Source organism: Aplysia californica, unplaced genomic scaffold (assembly GCF_000002075.1).
Source record: "Aplysia californica isolate F4 #8 unplaced genomic scaffold, AplCal3.0 scaffold00053, whole genome shotgun sequence".
Lineage (NCBI taxonomy): Eukaryota > Metazoa > Mollusca > Gastropoda > Aplysiida > Aplysiidae > Aplysia > Aplysia californica.
Genome location: NW_004797323.1, coordinates 287865 through 297488, shown reverse-complemented (window position 1 = coordinate 297488; position 9624 = coordinate 287865). Strand labels below are relative to the sequence as shown.

Here is a 9624-nt window from a genome sequence, read left to right as displayed (position 1 = left end):
ACATGTATAAGTATAAGGTACGATCTTTAACTCAATATGGTCAAAATCCGACTTTTGGTACATGTACCTCACACATTTATTATTATTATTACTAACTACCAATACTATACTGTAACACAGAAAAACCAAGGCTTCGGTAGTCTAGACGTTCATGGATTCAAGCCTCAGCTCGGTCCGACGTCGTGTCCTTGAAAAAGGCACTTTACATGAATTTCCCATTTGGCTCGGTCCTTTCGGAGACAGACATTAAACTCGGAGGTCCCGCCTCTTCTATAACCTAATAGTGTTGCAAGGGGTGTTAAACCTATATCCTATCGTGGTGAAGTGTATAGGCTACCATTTCACCATTTTCCCAGAAAATCACTTCACCACCCAAAAACAAACCAAGCCAATCCAGTTCTATGAGATTGATTTTATTTGTCATGATATAAAGCAAAAGATGCACCTCAGGCCAAAAAGAAAGAGACCAAATGTATGTACAATAATAAAAAAGGAAAATCAGGAAGTCGGAAAAATGATACTGGAGCAGCTACGGCGCTAAGACAAAGAAAACAATATGGCGAGTCGGGTCGTGGAGAGGCATGACAAAAACGTAAAGAGGAAAATGAACGAACAGCAAAAATATTGTGGCGCTAACAAGAGTTTAAAAAACCCCAAACAAACACACACACAAACAAAAACAAAACCCATGTATTCGCCTCGAGCACTCCTGAATGCGCAGACCTACGCAACAATTAATGTTGATGCAAACAAAATAGGTTTTGTCCTACTTCGTTTACCCACACAGAATAGCGTGTCGTTCTCCACACACTGTGTAACAAACAATCATACTGTCATAGACACAGTGCACCTTTCAGGTAGACGACCTAATTATATGATTGTTCCGACACACCAAACTTATAGGTCTGCACTAAACACACGATGAATGACAGCTTGTGTCCCACACTTTCAAATTTTGTTAACAAACTTTGTTACACACTTTCAAACTTTGTTAACTAACTTTGTTACACACTTTCAAACTTAGTTAACAAACTTTGTTACATGTCCACACTTTCAAACTTAGTTACGGTACACACTTCCCAACTCATCCTAAAATTACAACAAAAAGGTCACATAGATGAAAGCTGCTCAGCAAGTGTATTCAGAGATTAATATGCTATAAAGTACAATAAATTTTTTTGAAATTGGGCTCTTTTTCTCCCTCCGTGCATACATTTTAATGCAGGATATTCCCAGTTTTAAATAAGCTGGACTGATCTTCATTGAATGAAGTCCAACTGCCCAAGTTTTCTTTAACGAGCGCTTCACATCCACACGGGAGTCCAGAGCTTTTCGTATGTACCTGAGAAGACGAAGCACTCAATCCTATCACTCACTCTCGATTAATAAAAAAACCCATCAAAATCCAGACAACACCCCCCCCCCCCCCAAATATTTGACCCACCACGCCTACACAACCCCCGACCCGAACAAAGCACCCTGGGAGGAAAAGCTAATATTGTGTTATAGGTGACTTCACTCTACATGTCCTATTCTAAAGTCTAAAGGTGCGTTCACTCTACATGTCTAAAGGTGGGTTCACTCTACACGTCCAAAGGTGGGTTCACTCTACATGTCCAAAGGTGCGTTCACTCTACATGTCCAAAGGTCCGTTCACTCTACATGTCCAAATGTGCGTTTCACTCTACACGTCCCAAGGTGGGTTCACTCTACATGTCCAAAGGTGCGTTCACTCTACATGTCCAAATGTGCGTTTCACTCTACACGTCCCAAGGTGGGTTCACTCTACATGTCCAAAGGTGCGTTCACTCTACATGTCCAAAGGTGAGCTTACACCACAACCCCCCCCCCAAAAAATATAAAAATCCCAACAAATTTCTACACCAGTGCTTCACTGCTTGTCCCCCATCTTTATAGCAAGATCCCCACTTTTCACTTTATGTACGAGGCTGAAAACTTTCGTACCGCCCTCCTACACGTATTTCAAAATGGAGCATTGCATTAAACTAACACCTACCTAACAGCCACTAGACCAATCAGTATGGATACCTTGCGGGCTTTAGTGCTGAGAGGAACTGAGCACTTATGGACCTGTCCGGTGTGCAATGATGACGTTGTTGCCCAGGACAAGTAAGACAAGTAAGTACCGCCTGTCACTAGAGTCTACTCCCGTGATCCCCACCGCCCACCAACAAATCACCATGCACCCTGACTGGCAAGCACTGCTCCAACTCCAAGCTAAGCTAAGCTGAGGAACTGAATGTAATCTGTCCCCGTGGTTTTATGCACCCCACATAATTTAGCAAAAGTTGATCATTTTTTGCATAATTTCTGATTATTTTCCTTTATCATTCTTTGTTAAAATTAACAGAATCGCATAATTTCACATTTTTGGGCTCAGTTTGCATAATTTCAGAATTTTTCTTGCATAAAACGACGGGGACAGATGTAATGTAGAGATAATCTAAACACAACCCACACCATTATGTATCAATCACACTACACAAGTGACCATTCACAGCCAACCTGTCTACAACAACCACTACTACTCCTCACTGAAAGTGAAAACCTGAACTTTCCCAGACACAGCACTCTCTCCACATTCCACACGAGTAATGACAATACAGCACACACAAGAAAGAAAACGGAATCTGCTTACCTTTGGAGAAAACAACGAAAAATAAAACAAAAACAAAAAAAGCCCCCCACAGATTCACCTCTCCCAGCACCACACACACCTGTCCACTCCCACATACCACTGTCCACTCCCACATACCACTGTCCACTCCCACATACCACTGTCCACTCCCACATATAATCACTGTCCACTCCCACATATCACTGTCCACTCCCACATATCATTCACCAGACAAACCCCCGTTGGAGATTTAATAGCGTACAAACGCAAAACCAAACACACGTCGACATATATTGGAGATTTATCGTACAAACGCAAAACCCAACGCACATCGACATATATTAGAGATGTACATGTATCGTACAACATTCGTCAAACCAAACGCACATCAACATGGAGGAAACGAGCTGTAACTCGTAACCCCCACAAAAACTCCAAAAGCTGGAGGCAGCTCAACATCGACATCAACACCAACAACAACAAATTCTCCAAAGCACATGACGACACACTACACTCTTTGTCTCGAGGAATCTAGCTCTAGTATGTCAAGGCCACTGCCAATTTTGCAACAGACCACTCTCTGCCCGAACAACTCGATATTCTTGAGAGAAAAAATCTGCAGGGCGTTTAAACTCTTTAGATAATGATAAAAGGGAATTGTAATGATAAAAGTAAAAGCAATTCAATCTTAGCACTCAGGACAAACACAGACATACACTACAGAAAAATTCTTCCTCTGCAAAGAATATGTGAGTCATGCTGACAAAATGAGTTACTTCTCGTAATCCACAAATGGAGATATTGGCCAAAAATTGACACTAGTGTCAAATTTGTAGACTTTCTATTTATGCAATACTCTTTAAGTATAACATGCTTTTCATTATTTTATACTTCTAAATTGTAAAAACTTCAGCTATAGGCATGATGTACCTATTTCAATAAGCCATGAATCCGAGAAGCAACTCATTTTGTCAGCACACTTCACATATATCTGGCAGACCACAATTCTCACAACTGGCAAAAGAAACTCATGTCTGTGACTTGGCAGCAGTTTCTAAACTCATCAACCTCCAAACGTATTCTTGCATAATTATAACAAAAGCTATCAGCACACCAGCAAACTCTAATAAATAACAGCAGACACTAAGAATTGCTAACCAGAAAATGAATATTATTTACACTATGCAATGATGAAGCTGTTTACCATCCACAGGAAATGTTTTCAAGTATAATATATATATATTAAAATCAAAACCCACAAGAGAATGCACAAGCTATATCAATAAGTCAGTCATCAAAAATATGGAGATATATATATATATATATATATATATATATATATATATATATATATATATATATATATATATATATATATATATACCCAAAAAATAGATATACTACTAGTTCGGTCGAAAGCAAACAAAAAATTTTAAAGAAAAGAAAACTGGGTGAGAAATATTACTATATACAGGTCTATATTTCCAACAGCTGTTGCTATACCAATCAAGACTTTTTTCCAAACATAAAACAGCCTCTTCAAAGAAGGTACCGTAGAGTGAATGGGAAAACAGCTTTAAAAGTTTCAGATGATAAATTCAAACTCTGACATTTTATTTTCAACACTTCAGATTCAACATTTCTCAATTCAGAGTCAAACTTTTTTTTTCTTTATGTCACAACTTTTTCACTTTTGCGAGATGATTTCGAATTCATACAATCTGCTCCCCTTTGCCCGTCTTCCGAAATGTACAAGTTTGATGCATGCGGTAACCACAAATGAAGTTCCTGAAAAATTCTAATGAGTTTCGTTTTTTTCTACACTCTCTTCACTTACCAAAAATGCCAACAGAACAATCGAATTATAGCACATCATGATAAATAAAACTGCAATAATTGAAAAATATAACACTATCCATTCTATTCCTCCCTGTTTTCAATCATTGTAACTTTCACATGAAACAAACAGTCTGAGACAACAACAAATGTTGACAGAATGAGAGAGATAGCCAAGTGAAACAAACTTTGTTGCAGCTACAAGAAACAGAAAACTGCATACATTTCAGAAACATCCAGTGTGCCAAGAAGTCCAACAGTGTATATTGAGAACAAGAACAAAATCCCTCTTTCACTTTCACTTGTCATGAGTAAAGCAATGTACACACAAAGTTTACCATCCAAAAACAAAACCCATCAATCCAAACTGAAATGTATTAGACACCAGATTAAAAAGAAGAAGGCTCATTTACATCGTAAAATGAGTGAAGAAATTGTAGACGTGCGGTGAAAGACACAGATCATGTGACTATCAGAAGTGAACTTTCACAAACTACATGATCATAAACTCACACCAGTGACATGGCAAGTGGCGGGGAAAAACCCCCCTGAAAGAACTCGCTTATTACAACTAACGATGATTTCAGACACTGTAGAATGTGATGTCAAGGGACATGACTCTTATCTTTACTGTGGGGACAAGATAATTAAGGGAGTGGCACGCCCTTGGATGACATCAAGGGTCCCGCGGGAAATAGGCGGAGATCGTCTGAGAGACTCACTGAGGTATTCAGTCGGACTTAGGACCACGACGAGGCAACACTTATCTAGGACGGGGGCCCCCTGCCAGACCCGACGCATCGGACCGCCAGTAACTTTACATAGAACTGTGGTCTTTCCAAAAGAAACAATCAAGGAAATTAGACATGTTGAACTGCAGGCAGGCTCATGACTTTTACATGACCCACTTGAAGTTTTAGTTTTAGTAGAGGGTTTTACGGCGCTCACAACTGCATAAGGTCATATGAGCGCCAAGGGGTGGGTGTCAACAGAGAAGTCTTTACAGGGAATCAGACTTACTCTGCTCACCTCTCTAGCTTCAACATCACAAAGTTTGCTTCGACTATCAAGGCACCCCGGAAATAGCGGGTCGCAAGAGTGTGACAAACATACAAAAGAAGTCAAGGAAAAATGACAATAGTAAAGATTAGGAAAGAAAAAGCAGCAGTTCCCTGTTGTAGATCAGGCACAGTTATGAGCGTGACATTGATGAATCAGCCCATTTACAATTCTAATGTGCATGAACGAGAAACGTCCCCCCTTTGGGAATGGCCTAAAGACACTTCTGTCAGTGGCACTGCCCCGGGGGGGTACCCAGTTGAAGCGGAAAGAAGGCTCCTTTATAACGGGAGAGTATCCATTAGGAGTCACACCACGCTGGCTACCAGAACAAAGTCGGAGCACTCCTGAGGAACATTCTCTACAGAATGCGAACCCCCCCCCCCTCTCTATTGAACCGCTATACCTAAAGTCAGAGCTATCTTACACAGTAAGATCAGCTTAATACAAATAACAACAACAACAACAACAAAAATAATAATAGATGGCATTTGTATAGCGTATATCCCCGCTCTACAGCAAGCTCTATGCACTTTACAATCTATATCATGACCCCAAAAGACCTTAGTAGAACACTCAGAAACATTTTTGCTTTTCATGAAGCACACACTGCAAGAAGCTGCTTAAGCGCTTGAACTCGAACTCCAAACTGTAACAAACTGACAAGATATTTCACCATCTATAGCCGGGAACCCATCCCTCCCCCCGCATGAAGTGAGGAAAATATGTGTCAAGTGCCTTTCCAAAAAACACAACGTCAAAATCATGACAGGGTTGGGACCTACAACCTTTAAGCTGCAAGCCCAATAACCTATCCACTAGACCACACATATACAGCAGGCCAGTCCATCACTCCATGGCCAAATCTGATCCCGATTCTTCGACAGGCCAAAAATAAATTTTTAAAATCTGAGAGTCCGGATTTTATCGGAGCATTTGACATGCCTGATGTAGTACGTTCGAACCATCCAGATTTTTAGTCAGCAGTTCTTCTACTCCAATCACTGAGCTATAGTCCAGTGCTTGTTTACTGTATTTGAATAGGAGCAAAAACAAAACCACACACACACACAAACACACACACACAAACACACACACACACACACACACTAACACACACTTCCATTCCCATGCACAAACTGGAGCCAGTGCACCGAACTACACACTCTGAACTCAAAACAGAAGCACAACCAATTGGCAGCTGAAAGCTCATGAGTGGGCATAAAGAAAACTACCACAAATACACACTACAGAATCCCAGCAACCACACATTGGCCGTTGGATGTACACATACGACAGACATTTGTAAGGCGTGCTGACAACACAAATTACTTCTCGCAATCACCTAATGGAGTTCTCGGACAAAAATCGACGTGGAGTCATATTTGTAGATTTTCAACTGGATGACATTTTTGTACTTAGAGTTTAACATGTCTTTTATCATCTCACACAATTGAATTGTCCAAACTCAATCTCTACAAATTTGACATATCTATGTCCATAAGGCTAAAAATATGAGAAGTAGCTTGTTTTGTCAGCATGCCTCCAATCGTTTTGTCCTAAGGGGTGCCCGTTGCGTATGGTGTTGGGTCGGGGGCGATCCCCCCACTCGTTGCCTGAAAACAAAAGCGCTTGTTTTTGAGGCGACATGTTGGGCACGATCAGCTTGTGCCATGATAGCCGCTTTGCCCCCTCAATCTGGCTAGTAAACCTCCCCGACCTGACCCTAATCCCACAATGGGCACCCCATATAAAAAGACAGCTGAATGAGCGAGTCGTTCCATTGCTTCGAGGTATGTTTCACTCATCATTCCAAGAAAGAACGTAACATGTCTTTTGTGAAACAGCAAAGAACCAAATCAAGCTAAAGTCCCAGAAAAAATGATTATTTTAGTAAATTTTGCCACCGTTGATCTTGCTTTGGGTCCGAGAACAGCAAATTTCACCAAAGTGTTTCCCACTGACAATATTTCTTACAACTACTGTGTATTATTTCTCGAGTAAGTGGACTTGATTTCATAGTCTTTGTTTTCATAGCCTTTGTCCGTAGCTGTGAGAAAAATATCTTACGTTATAAAGATAATCAATTTCTCCACATACGAACACACACTGAGCTTTACGAATGACGACATAGTGTTGGTAAATATACATATATATATATATAATATATATATAATATACAGTCTACCAAGCGCATAGCGAAGAGATTTTCGGATCCCAAACATTTTTAAGCACATATATTTTCTTTGTGTTTAAAACACATACATAACGCAAAGATTTTAAAAATGTCGTCGTCCCACCAATTCCGCTGTGTGCGTGCTAGACTGAAGAGTTCCTGCAGAAAGGCCACGACACGGCCGGAAACATATGACTCTATGAGATCAACTCAGCAACGGCATAAATAACGTAAAAGAAGTGGAGAAGTGTGCCGCAACGAACATAGACGTACAACACACACAGAATATCAGAAGAAATGAACACAGTTCTGAACAACAGTGCTACAATCACACTCATAGATCATGACAGAAAACTGAGCCTCTATCAATCACATTGAAGTTTCCAAGAAAACTTTCAATTTCCCTCAAATCACAACTCAGGCACTACCAAAACAAAACAAACAAACAAAAAAATCAACCCATATGGTAAAAGAATTATCGTTTTTAAAAGTAAGAAGAGTTCTTAGGACAAAAAATCGAAAGAAGAAAATTATGAACACTAATTTAAAAAATACACTGTGTGATGTGATCTTGCTTGAATTGCTTTCAACAAAAGAACACTTTGAGCGGCAGACATTTCGTGTGCTTGTCTGTCAAACTGCTACAGCTGACACGCCACACACACTTGCCGAGAGGCGGGAACATCACTGTCGTCACAATATATCTCACTCCTCTGCGGGACCATCATTGTGACAATATATGTCAATCCCTATATGTAAGTCTGTGAGCAGTCATGTCAGGCTGGTCATGCTCTAACACAAGTACAGCTTAACCTGCTCTACTGGCCACCTGTGTAAGACAATCATCTGTACAAATGACCACCTGTGTAAGACAATCATCTGTACAAATGACCACCTGTGTAAGACAATCACCTGCGCTAATGGCCACCTGTGTAAGACAATCACCTGCCCTTATGGCCTAATGGCCACCTGTGTAAGACAATCACCTGCCCTAATGGCTTAATGGCCACCTGTGTAAGACAATCACCTGCCCTAATGGCCACCTGTATAGGACAATCAACTACCCTAATGGCCACCTGTGTAAGACAATCACCTGCCCTAATGGCCACCTGTGTAAGACAATCACCTATGCTTATGGCCATCTGTATAAGACGATCCCCTGTAAAAATGGACACTTTCAATTTTTTGATATTTTTTTCTATCATAATTCCACTGACCAAAACTTCCATCTGTCTTAATTGAAGTTAAAGGAAAACCATTTTTCTCTCCGACAATTGTCCTGGACCAGTTTGATTGTCTGCCAGTCATACTTCCACACAATCAATGTTTGTCTGTGCCCACAACTGTCCGGCTTACTTCCAGTACCTGCAGTGCAATGGTCCGGCTCTCTACCCCGCACGCTAAATGACGTTGAGTTCCATTCCCAAGCGGCAGAGTATAAAAATATTCCAAGCACAACTATCTCGCTGTAAGCAGGCGTACCCACCACACCCAGGACTGATCCCTAGGTGCAACAGGCATGATCAAAGTAGCCAGCCTCCAAAATGATGAAATTATTTCCATAAGAACAACGATCAACGAACAAAGACCCCCACTGGCTTCCACACACGCGTCGTTCCACACAAGCCACAGCGACACAAGATCAACGCCAAGTTTGACCATTTCCAAGAGGTAATTGTTCGTTCTTGTCAGCCTGGGGCCAGCATAGTCATTCAAACATCAGTCGAATGTCAGACGAACCAGCAGAAATACAGAAAACCATGTCCGTTAATTATGTCCGTTTCCACCTCAACGCCAGTTTGGAGCAAGAGTCAAAGGCAAGGAAAAAGACACGCAATCTACGAGAACGCCAGTTTGAGCGAATCACACAAAGAGAAAAAAAACATACAGTAGCTCAACACACAACAACTAAGAG

The 9624-nt window shown here is 40.8% G+C and overlaps 1 long non-coding RNA gene across 1 annotated transcript; it reads right to left on the bottom strand.

The window, feature by feature from the left end:
• Nucleotides 1–397: 397 nt before the first annotated feature.
• On the bottom strand, nucleotides 398–2786 carry LOC101850940. The gene is made up of 2 exons (XR_220188.3): nucleotides 1042–2786; nucleotides 398–995 (listed from the first exon to the last, which is right to left on the bottom strand). It is a non-coding gene; the product is annotated as an uncharacterized LOC101850940 (long non-coding RNA).
• Nucleotides 2787–9624: the final 6838 nt, after the last annotated feature.